The sequence below is a fragment of the Podarcis erhardii genome (genome assembly GCF_964252035.2).
Source record: "Podarcis erhardii genome assembly, chromosome: 5".
In the NCBI taxonomy this organism is placed as follows: Eukaryota; Metazoa; Chordata; class Lepidosauria; order Squamata; family Lacertidae; genus Podarcis; species Podarcis erhardii.
Window position 1 is genome coordinate 76401130 of NC_138509.1, and position 11530 is coordinate 76412659.

Consider the following 11530-nt stretch of genomic DNA (forward strand, 5'->3'; position numbering starts at 1 on the left):
ATATGTAGCCAATCAGGATTTGTTGTGTGGTGATGTCTACTGAAGCCCATTAGACTGAGGACAATTTTCTGTAGATGGGCAAACCTTAACCGTTATGGATAACTACTAGGCCTAGAGAGTTTACCAGCCTTTCCACAATAAACCCTGGGGAAGTGTTGAAAGGGTGGTCCTTTTCCATTGTAATGAATGATATGCCCACACTGACACCCAACCACCCATATATTTGGCTCAGTAATATTGCCGAATGGTTTCCATTCTTCACTGAGGAAATTGTAGAATGAAGTTGGTATGTACTGTTGCCACTTTTGTGGAAAAAAGAAACGTACTCCAACCATATAGGTAAAGGGACCCCTGACTCTTAAGTCCAGTTGTGGACGACTCTGGGGTTGTGGCGCTCATCTCGCTTTATTGGCCGAGGGAGCCAGTGTACAGCTTCCAGGTCATGTGGCCTGCATGATTAACCTGCTTCTGGCGAACCAGAGCAGCACACGGAAATGCCACTGGAGCGGTACCTATTTATCTACTTGCACTTTGACGTGCTTTCGAACTTCTAGGTGGGCAGGAGCAGGGACTGAGCAACGGGAGCTCATCCCGTCATAGGGATTCGAACCGCCAACCTTCTGATCGGCAGGCCCTAGGTTCTGTGGTTTAGACCACAGTGCCACCCGCGTCCCCGATGCCAACCATATATGCACCCACAAAGAGTGACGCTTTCATTCCATTTGCAAAAGAGAGTCATGGCACTCTGCTGACCTTTCGACAGGCTCCATGGCTGCTTGCTATCTCAAAAGTCCTTGTCAGAAAGCAAACACTGCAAGTTTATGTGAGCTTGAAATCTGGCTTGTGGCGTTTGGTTACATGATTACGGTTAATGAAGTTCTCGCAGGAAGCTGCAGTCACTGGCATCTCGTTTTTCATTCAGCAAAGAGCTGTTTACCTTGCAGAGGCCCAGCATCCTCCTCTGTTATCTCAGGCAGTTTAATTAGAAGGCATGATCGTCCAACATAGGAAATGAGTAGAGTGCTAAATAATGGTTGGTGGAACAGTCTGAAGCAGCATATTCTCATCAGTGACTTATCATAATCATTGTAATTAAAAATAAAAAAAAATAAAAGGTCAAACAGGACAGTCATGTACAACAGGGATTAGCAGCTCCCCAGATAATTTGTTGAAAAATGGAGCCTCAAGCAGCCCCCACCACCGCCATTTATATTTGCTTGAATGTCTGCTCTGTTAACAAAAGCTTTCTGTGCCTTGCCAGTCCTAAAAAGAGGTCAATCTACTACTATTATATTGTTGCCAGGGTTCCAGTTGGAATTGTATATCTATGGAATTAATTTGCACCCATCACATGCATTAGTCAAAAGATAACAGCAGCATATAAAAAGCAGTTTGGCATCTATAATTGTGATGATTGTCATAGTCTTGCCAACTAGAAGTTTTGACCTTTTATCAGAATACTTACTCAGGAAGTTAAAAACAAAAACTAATCTACTGTTCCATTTTTATTTTTACTTTGGGGGCTTTCCACATTTGTCATTTATACTGGTATGACTTCGGGGGGGGGGGGTGTTTCAGATTTTTTTCATCGTCTTTATTCAGCTAGTCTTCTGAAATGATTCCCTGGGAAGAAGGATTGATGGTTAAACCACTCTTAGAATTGTAGCTCTGTGAAGGGAATAGGGGGGTCTCCTAATAATTCTCAGTGCTCTTAACAAATTACAGTTCCCAGGATTCTCGGGGATGGGGGATCCATGGCTGCTTATAGTGATATGATACTGCTTTGAATGTGTAGTGCGGATGGACTGCCACTCTCCAATAACAATGACATACGGCCAAAGAGGCAGACAATCAGCTACAAAGTCACTCTTTAAAATGTTGGATCAAACAGCAACTGTAACACTATAAGTGGCAAGTGCAGAAAAGTGTGAGACTGGAACCAGCATTGTTGCCACAAACTTTCAAGACTTTCCCCTTGTCCTTAAATAAAACAGGTGGGGTTTTTTTTCCAACAACATTGTGGTGTCTTTATTATATATATGCAGCTGTAACTCACCAGAACTCAGTTCCGGCACCTCTCAGGTTGGCGCCATTGCCATAATAAGAAAACAAGGGAGGTGTTCATGGTGAGTTCCCGCACCTCTTTTTCTATAAAAATAGCACTGTATATGATATATGGTTTTATTTATATACTATGTAAGAGGGGCTCACATATATAACACCCCAGAAGGTATTTCTTCTACCATAGCCAAAGTCTTGGATTCAAGCAGGAATCAAGCATGTTTCTCACTCTCTGGTTCCTGCCTTCTTCCTACTTCTAGTCCAGCTCTCTCACACACCCAATTCTGGTCTTTGTCCTTCTCACGACCCACCAGGTGAGGAAGGGGGCCACCCATTTGCCCTCTGGCACAGAGCAAACTTCTTATACCAACTTATACTTAGGGGCATTGTGGCCCTTGCCTGGCTAATTCAACAGTGGGATCTTCCATTAGATTCAAAGGCTTACTGAATCCAGGAATTAGAAGAAACTCACGTCTACAGCCTAACTCCCAGCCCCTACCATGACCAAGAAAAACCCACCCTCACAACAATAATTTTAACTGGATTCTCTGGTGGAGGCTTCTAGTGTATCTTTAGAGAACCGTGAGTTGGATCCAGAAGCAGTTCCTCCAATGGGGAAATCCCCCTTCATTGGCAGATGCATCTCTGCGTCCATCCCAGTATTTTCAGGCTGTGCTGTGGCATTTGGAAGAACTTCATTTCCAAGTAGCAACCAACCATGGGATGCAAGTAACAGCTTGGTAATCCATAGAATCATAGAATCATAGAGTTGGAAGAGACCACAAGGGCCATCGAGTCCAACCCCCTGCCAAGCAGGAAACACCATCAGAGCACTCCTGACATATGGTTGTCAAGCCTCTGCTTAAAGACCTCCAAAGAAGGAGACTCCACCACACTCCTTGGCAGCAAATTCCACTGTCGAACAGCTCTTACTGTCAGGAAGGTCTTCCTAATGTTTAGGTGGAATCTTCTTTCTTGTAGTTTGGATCCATTGCTCCGTGTCCGCTTCTCTGGAGCAGCAGAAAACAACCTTTCTCCCTCCTCTATGTAACCTCCTTTTATATATTTGAACATGGCTATCATATCACCCCTTAACCTCCTCTTCTCCAGGGTAAACATGCCCAGCTCCCTTAGCCGTTCCTCATAAGGCATCGTTTCCAGGCCTTTGACCATTTTGGTTGCCCTCCTCTGGACACGTTCCAGTTTGTCAGTGTCCTTCTTGAACCGTGGTGCCCAGAACTGGACACAGTACTCCAGGTGAGGTCTGACCAGAGCAGAATAGCTGTAATGGCCACTCTTCTGCTTGATTTTGAAAGGTTACAGTGACTATATTTTAGGCAGCACATTTATATAGATCAGATTGGGGCATTGGTTCCATGTTAAAATGAGAGCAATATCCAGTAACCTCTCTCTCTCTCTCTCTCTCTCTCTCTCGCCTGCATTTCACAAGTTCCAAAGCCAAAAGAAGCCCTGCAGTTATTACTTCAGTCAGGAAGGCATTTTGCCACTATTCTTCTCTGGAACAATATTTTTAATGTTTTGTTTCTACAAGCAAGTTTAGATTTAAGGCCTCCCCATGGTGAATCTTAAGTATCTGTAGGAAACCTAAATGGCACTAAGCCTATATTTTCATGAGACCTTTAAAAGCACAAAGACACATTAACAACTGATATGGAAATATGGAGAACTGAATTTAAGATTAAAAAATTGAGAAAACAAAACTGACACTTTTCCCTATCTCTGTTCTTTAGTAGTAAGTGTGCAAAAGTTTGGACTGTCATTTCTTAAAGCATTTCTAAACATTCATGAAGAAAAGAAGATCGGGTTGTATCCTGCAAATTTCCCTTTATGACCTCTTTTTAAGTGTATTTGTTATAGTTAATCAACAAAATGGGAGCATGATGGGAAATAGAAGCAAATATGAAGCCTGATGAAAGAAAACACAAATTAAATTATGTTCCTGCTTAATTGCTGTGTAGACTCTACACAGCTCTGCAAAGCTCATTAAATTAATTTCATTATAATAACTAATTACAGGGTGATCTATCAAAATACAAAGCTGTTGTTTTTTTATATATCTTTGAAAAGGTCAAGGCCAATTTCACTATTTTCTCTTTTCTATAGTTAGCTAACATTTAAAAAGCAAGGGGGGGGGAGAGGAAAGTTCATTATTGTTGCAGAATGCAAATTTCCGCAATTTACCTCTCAATGAAATACAGGACAACTATTGATGGTTTGAACAGATCCAGAGTGCATCACATAGGTATTTTGATCAGCACAGAATTATGCAGCTGGATAATCTGCCACTATCACTGATACCCAGAATGCAGCCGTGAAATGTTTGTGATCGTTTGGTCGGCTCTTAAGAACGAATGCTCCTCCTGATTTAAGTGTCTTTCATGCATTGTCTAGAGAAATTTTGCACTTTCCCTAGATTAGTGATAATGTAAATGAAATGCATTGCAGTAAATGGAGAAATCACCATGCTACAGTTTTTATAACTAAATCTTCATGTTTCCTGGCAAAGAAAGGGGGATAATTTAGTGCAAGGCGTAGGTATGTTCCAAGCTGTTATGCTGCATCACATTGGTGGTAGCTGCCATCTTGATTTTCCACTTCAGAAAGGATGTGTTTCTGCTTCAGTTGTTAAGCTTTTCACTTGCTTTCAGATTTTCATACCAGTGCAACAGCTGTGGATTTCCTGAAGAACATCTTTTATCGGTGCTACCTTTGAAAGCGTTAGAAGTTCCCTTGACTATAAAAATCCAATTTGGATCTTAGCAATAGTTCCTCAGTGCAGCTTAGACACTGGGCCCCTTGGCCATTATTTCTCAAAGTAATATAACCTCAAACAAATAGCCTGGCAAGGTCATACAGGTGATAAGGTTACAGAAATATCTCACTTAAACTTTATCGTGAGAAAGTCACACAGCTGTCCTGTTCCAGGAATCTACAGTACCAAATAATATTTCTTAATGAGCAAACAAGAAAGGCCGTCACTATACCTTGCATGCCCTCCAAATGTCCTGGGAAAACCAGGACACCCCATTTTTCCTCACAAGAGCATGGCAATAATTTTGGGTGCTGTGATCTCTCGCGATTTCGCACCGAGATCTCACCCCAGAAAAAGCACCTTTTTCAGGGCTGCGATCTCACACAGCACCCCGAAACACACATTTTGGGGCACCATGAGAGCGCCCCTCAAGAAATGTGTCTTTTGTGCTCTCAAGCGGATCAGATGACTCACACAGGAGCACGGATGGGAAGACACACATCCTGGTTTCAGGTCTTAACATATTGAAGGATATTATCTTGTGCAATTAAAATAGGCAACATCTGAATGGGGACATACAAAGATTCCTTGAGCAGACCAAACAAGAACCTGTTTCCCACCCATAATGGCCAACCGGCGGTCTCTAAGAAAGTGACCAGGGCAAGAAAGTTAAAGCCTTCCCCCAGCAACTGGAACTCAGTGGCATACTTTCTCTGAAAGTTCATGGTCCTCTTATTTCATGCCCTCAAAATTCCAAACTAAGGTGGTTTTATTCAGCAGATTATAATACCATATTGGCCCAAATATAAGATGCACGCCCCCCCCCCCAAATTCCAACCGTGAAAAATTAAAGTTCAGCTTAAATTCGCAACCTTACAAAAATTGGCTTTTACGATATCACTGCTGCAACAGACACATGGTATTGACAGTGCAGTATTGATTTGCCTTTATGGTGCTACAAACAGGTAATAATAATAACAATAATTAATAAAAAATATTATTTATACCCCGCCCATCTGGCTGAGTTTCCCCAGCCACTCTGGGTAGATCCCAATCAAGTATTAAAAACAATACAGCATTAAATATTAAAAAATTCAGATGCCTTCAGATGTCTTTTAAAGATAGGATAGCTACTTATTTCCTTCACATCTGAAGGGAGGGTGTTCCACAGGGTGGGCGCCACTACCAAGAAGGCCCTCTGTCTGGTTCCCTGTAACCTTACTTCTCGCAATGAGGGAACCGCCAGAAGGCCCTCGGCGCTGGATCTCAGTGTCCGGGCTGAACGATGGGGGTGGAGACGCTCCTTCAGGTATACAGGACTGAGGCCGTTTAGGGCTTTAAAGGTCAGCACCAACACTTTGAATTGTGCTTGGAAACATACCGGGAGCCAATGCAGATCTCTCAGGACCGGTGTTATGTGGTCCTGGCAGCCACTCCCAGTCACCAGTCTAGCTGCCGCATTCTGGATTAATTGCAGTTTCCGGGTCACCTTCAAAGGTAGCCCCACGTAGAGCGCGTTGCAGTAGTCCAAGCGGGAGATAACTAGAGCATGCACCACTCTGGTGAGACAGCCCGCGGGCAGGTAGGGTCTTAGCCTGCGTACCAGGTGGAGCTGGTAAACAGCTGCCCTGGACACAGACTTAACCTGCGCCTCCATGGACAGCTGTGAGTCCAAAATGACTCCCAGGCTGTGCACCTGGTCCTTCAGGGGCACAGTTACCCCAGGGAATCCCCCACACCCGCCCACCCCCTGTCCCCCCAAAACAGTACTTCTGTCTTGTCAGGATTCAACCTCAATCTGTTAGCCGCCATCCATCCTCCAAACGCCTCCAGGCACTCACACAGGACCTTCACCACCTTCACTGGTTCTGATTTAAGGGAGAGGTAGAGGTGGGTGTCATCTGCATACTGATGAACACCCAGCCCAAGCCCCCTGCTGATCTCTCCCAGCGGCTTCATATAGATATTAAAAAGCATGGGGGAGAGGAGGGAACCCTGAGGCACCCAACAAGTGAGAGCCCAGGGGTCTGAACACTCATCCCCCCCCCCCACTTTCTGGACACGGCCCAGGAGAAAGGAGCGGAACCACTGTATGACAGTGCCCCCAGCTCCCAGCCCCTCTAGACGGTCCAGAAGGATGTTATAGTCGATCGTGTCAAAGTGTTTAAGCCACTTGCGGGGCCACTCTAGTACCAGTAGGATTTTCTTCTACATTTGTCATTTACAGGTATGAGTGCCTGTGGAATTTCAAGGGAGTGACTTATATTCGGGTATTGTCTCCCCCCCCCCCCCCGGTTGAATTTTAAAGGTGCGGCTTATATTCAGGCCAATATGGTAGTTCATTCACTGCATCATCTGGAGCAGGGCCGGGGAACCTGTGACCCCGATGTTGCTGGAGTGCAGCCACAACCATCAGACATTCTGGGAAGGGGCTGGTGGGAGTTGGAGTCCAGAAACACCCCTGATTTAGAGTGTGTTCTACCATGCACCCAAAATTCCATTTGTGTCTGCTGGCCAAAAGAGGCTGGTGACCCAATGGAACCTTAATTCCCAAGCAGTGCAGCTGAAAGTAAGCCTATATTTCCCTCATATGGCTACAGTTTCCAGAGTACCCCTTGAAGAAGGATTGATTTTTAAATCACTCTGAAAAGTATAGCTCTGGAAGCGGAACAGGGGTCTCATAACAACTCTCCGCAGCCTTAGCAAATCACAGCTCCCAGAATTCTTTGGAGGGGGCAAGCCATGGCTCCTTAAAGTGTTATCATAGAGCTTTAAAAGCATGATGTGATGGCAGCCTTATGATTCGCCAAAAGGCAATTCTCTTTATTCTTTTTTGTGGCGAACTGAAAGGCAATCCTGATTAATAATGAGGCTAATAGTTTTGGCGCTAGGGTGTGTCAAATGTTGCACATGTTTAAAAACCCTAAAATGGGACCTTCTGTGGTCAGTATATTGCTTTATTTCTTCAAAGCAGGAATTATTGAGAAACCTCCATTTAAAATATCTGCCTTAACTTTTTAAACTTCATAAAAATAACAAAGATTCTTTCTGAGAGGTGCCTAAACTATAATTTACAGTCAAATTTCCCATGAATAGGGGAAATTAAATTGTGGTCCTTGACAAAAGTTTGATATTCAGTTACACATAATTAGGTAAAAACAAAATAAAAAAATTCCTTCCAGTAGCACCTTAAAGATACACAGTGTATCTGAAGAAGTGTGCATGCACACGAAAGCTCATACCTAGAACTAACTCAGTTGGTCTTTAAGGTGCTACTGGAAGGAATTTTTTTATTTTGTTTTGACCATGGCAGACCAACACGGCTACCTATCTGTAACATAATTAGGTATTCAGTGCTAGTGCAATTCCTAAGAAACTGAATGATCCTTAGCTAATATAAGTGCATTCTGTAGCACTCGTCCTCTGTGAAACAACACTTTTGCTATAATGGAATTATATCCAGGAGTCATTGCAGATATTCAGAGTTAACATGCTCTTTTGCAATACTGCACCCCCACAATTTGTCAATTAAACAACAAGTAGCCATGGAATCACAGAGTGCAGTCAAGTTTCTATCCAGGAATAAATATAGTGCTGCAGTTAGGCAATTCTAAGGGTGGTGTTCAACTAACTTTTATCAACTAACTAAATCCATCAAAATTAATGACCGCTCCCCGCTTAAAACGGGGGGCGCCCTTTGCGTGGATGCACGCAGCCCCTAGATCTGGAGTGGCTCCAACAGCATAGGCTTGGCTTTGCCTTCCCTCAGGTGGGATACCTGGAGTCCTACCTCAGTCAGTTGTCCAATCCCTCCTGGGGGAAGCGTTGCCAAGGAGACCAGGCCAGGTAGGGGAGGGATTACCTGCCCACACAATAGAGGGAGGATCTTACCTGGGAATCCTCACTTGAGTTCCCCATTAAAGGGGTTTCTGAAGGGAGGCTTTGACCGTACGCCGAAAGGTCATCATTGCTCTCCCCTGCGGTGGCGGCGTAATGGGGGCGGCTATCTCTGCTTGAACATATGTTCTCCAGAGCCGGCCCATCCCCCCACACACACACTGGATAACCCTGATGCTCCCTAGGTCCCCGGCTGGGGACTGGGGAGGGAGAACGCCCAATGCCTGAGCCAAGGTCTACCCACATTTGAAATTTAATAAAGTTGTGGCCAATTTAATCCCATAGCACGTTGTCTTGAGTCGTTATTCCACATGACGGGGGGGACCGCTCAGGATCTGGGGACTCCGCCTGTCCACCAATGGCCCTACATTAGTCATGACCATGAATTTCAATGGGCCTACCCATTGAAAAATTAGTTGAGAACACCCCTAAATTTTTAAATTCTGGATTTAATGGTTTTAAGAGGGGGCCCTCTCTTTAGATAGTAGTGTCTATTACTTCACTTGCTTCAGAAATACCCTCCTGCTCATTTTGCTGAGTATTATACTCTCTTTATGTATCTCTTACTAAAGTCCTATTCACATGACATGGCATGCACATGAATGAATGTAGGTAAGGCAGGTTGGTATCCACTCCCCCCACCCTGAAGTGCATGCATTCAACAGACCTTGTGAACAAACCCTACACAAGTATGAACTGTATGTCTAGAGCAGTGATGGCCAAACTTGGCCTTCCAGCTGTTTTGGGACTACAGTTCCCATCATCCCTGACCACTGGTCCTGTTAGCTAGGGATGATGGGAGTTGTAGTCCCAAAACAGCTGGAGGGTCAGGTTTGGCCATCATTGGTCTAGAGGATCAGTCCACACATTCTGGGATCCTGTAAAACTCAGTTTGTACCTATTAACTATTCAAAAGACCCTTCTGAACCTGCACCAACCAGGAATGTGATTACAGGGTGTATGATGTCATGTGAACAGATCTTATGTGAATTCACAATACATGGCTGCTGCTTCTGCCAATGGAACAACTAACTACTTTCCTGTTACAGGCAACACACCCCAAATATACAATTTCTTCATACTATTATTCCATTACAATCAGCAAGAAAACATGTTTGGTTCATTGATTTTGGCTCATATTTATTTTAATCATAGTGACTTAGCATACCCAAAGTGAGTTTAAGAATAAAGCCAATATGCTTGCTAATCAGACACAAATTAACTTTTGGCAAGAGATCCACGTAAGTTCAGATAGACAAGTTTCTGAATGCCAAGAGGTTTTGTTTTCATTAACAGCTATTAAACTTCCATGATCCAAGACGACCTCTTAAGTGATTCACTAAAAACATATTTAATTGTGTTGTTTGTCTTGGTCTCCAGTGAGCAGCCAAAACATAGCCTATGAATGTTACTCAGATGCTGATTATTTTGATCCATAATATAATCTAAACAGAACACCAAGATATCTGGGATCTAGCAGTTGTGCTATATTTGGCATTTACATTGATAAGATACTGCAGTGGAAAGAACAACATTTCATTCATTTTTCATAATGTAATGTCCAGGTTGCTTAGGTCAGTCCAGTGCTTTTTTTTTCTTTAAAAAAATGTTAAGGGGTACTCTCATTTTCCTACTCATATTGAAATACTGCCCCTCAATGAGACCAAACTTAGATTCACAAAATGTTTAGGGGTATGCGTAGCCCCAGGAAAAAAAGCACTGAGTCAGTCCCTTGTTCTTGTAGAGTGCAAGAAAACATTAATATACCTAAATTCAAGAAGTCATTACGATTGATATAAAATTGTTTTAAACAAGGATGGGGAACTTGTGGCCCTCCAGACGTTGATGGACTCCAACTTCCACCAGCCCCAGCCAGTTGTCAGGAGCTCAGCCTACACTTGAGTAGGACCCTGGTAGAGACACATGACTGGCATGTTCTTTCCCTCCTGGTCAATCATTTGGGAGCTTCATGAGCTTTCTTCAGCCTGAACATCACAGCGACCGATGCCAACCGACACCGGCACACTTAGGGATCCGCAGAGTTTGCGCATCATGCGTAACAGACCTCAGCAACTCAGCATTTTGGCTAATCTACTTTATTTACATATAAACACACACGGAGCACTCCAACATGGCTCCTTCTCTCTCTAGCATCAGACAGCAAAAAGAAAAAGAACAAAGAACAATAGTACTACTTCACTGAACACAGTAACACAAACATCCTGTCTTCGTCACTTCCCACTCTGTGGAGTCAAAACATATACCATCATGTGATAGACAACAATCCAATACTGCAATCATGGAGCGGGAATTCTAAACGCCAGCATGGCTACTGATCAAGGATGATGAGAATCATAGCTCAACAACATATGGAAAGTCACAGATCTCCCATCCTCGATCTAAAGCTTAGCTCTTAATGCCTGGATTTCATTTTGATGTACCAACCTAAGGGCAGGAGGCAGACATGCAGTGCAATACTGAGAATTGTTTCAAGAAAGTAACAAGTAGCAAACACCCTTTCCCACTATTGTTGTGGATCTGTGACAAGGTGGAATACAATAACATTGTGAGGTAACCCACCATTACTATGTAGTGTGTGTGTGTGTGTGTGTGTGTGTGTGTGTGTGTCTGTGTGTTTTATGGAAATGATGATTGGGTGGGGGACCAATGGAAGAGGAGAATAAACGTTCCCCCTAAAGGTCATTTTAGTGATTCCAACTTGCATTCCAACTTATGGGAATTCTCTTCTTCCACAAAGCTACTGAAAGGTGGCAGGAAAGGGTTAGCTATCCGTTTTTC

At 43.6% G+C, this 11530-nt stretch overlaps 2 protein-coding genes across 2 annotated transcripts in view; one reads left to right on the plus strand and one right to left on the minus strand.

Moving 5' to 3' along the window:
- Nucleotides 1-11530, minus strand: part of CP (ceruloplasmin) — a 324621-nt gene that overhangs the window by 71869 nt on the left and 241222 nt on the right. The gene's annotated exons all lie outside the window — the stretch shown is intronic.
- Nucleotides 1-11530, plus strand: part of AGTR1 (angiotensin II receptor type 1) — a 54601-nt gene that overhangs the window by 33776 nt on the left and 9295 nt on the right. The window lies entirely within an intron of this gene.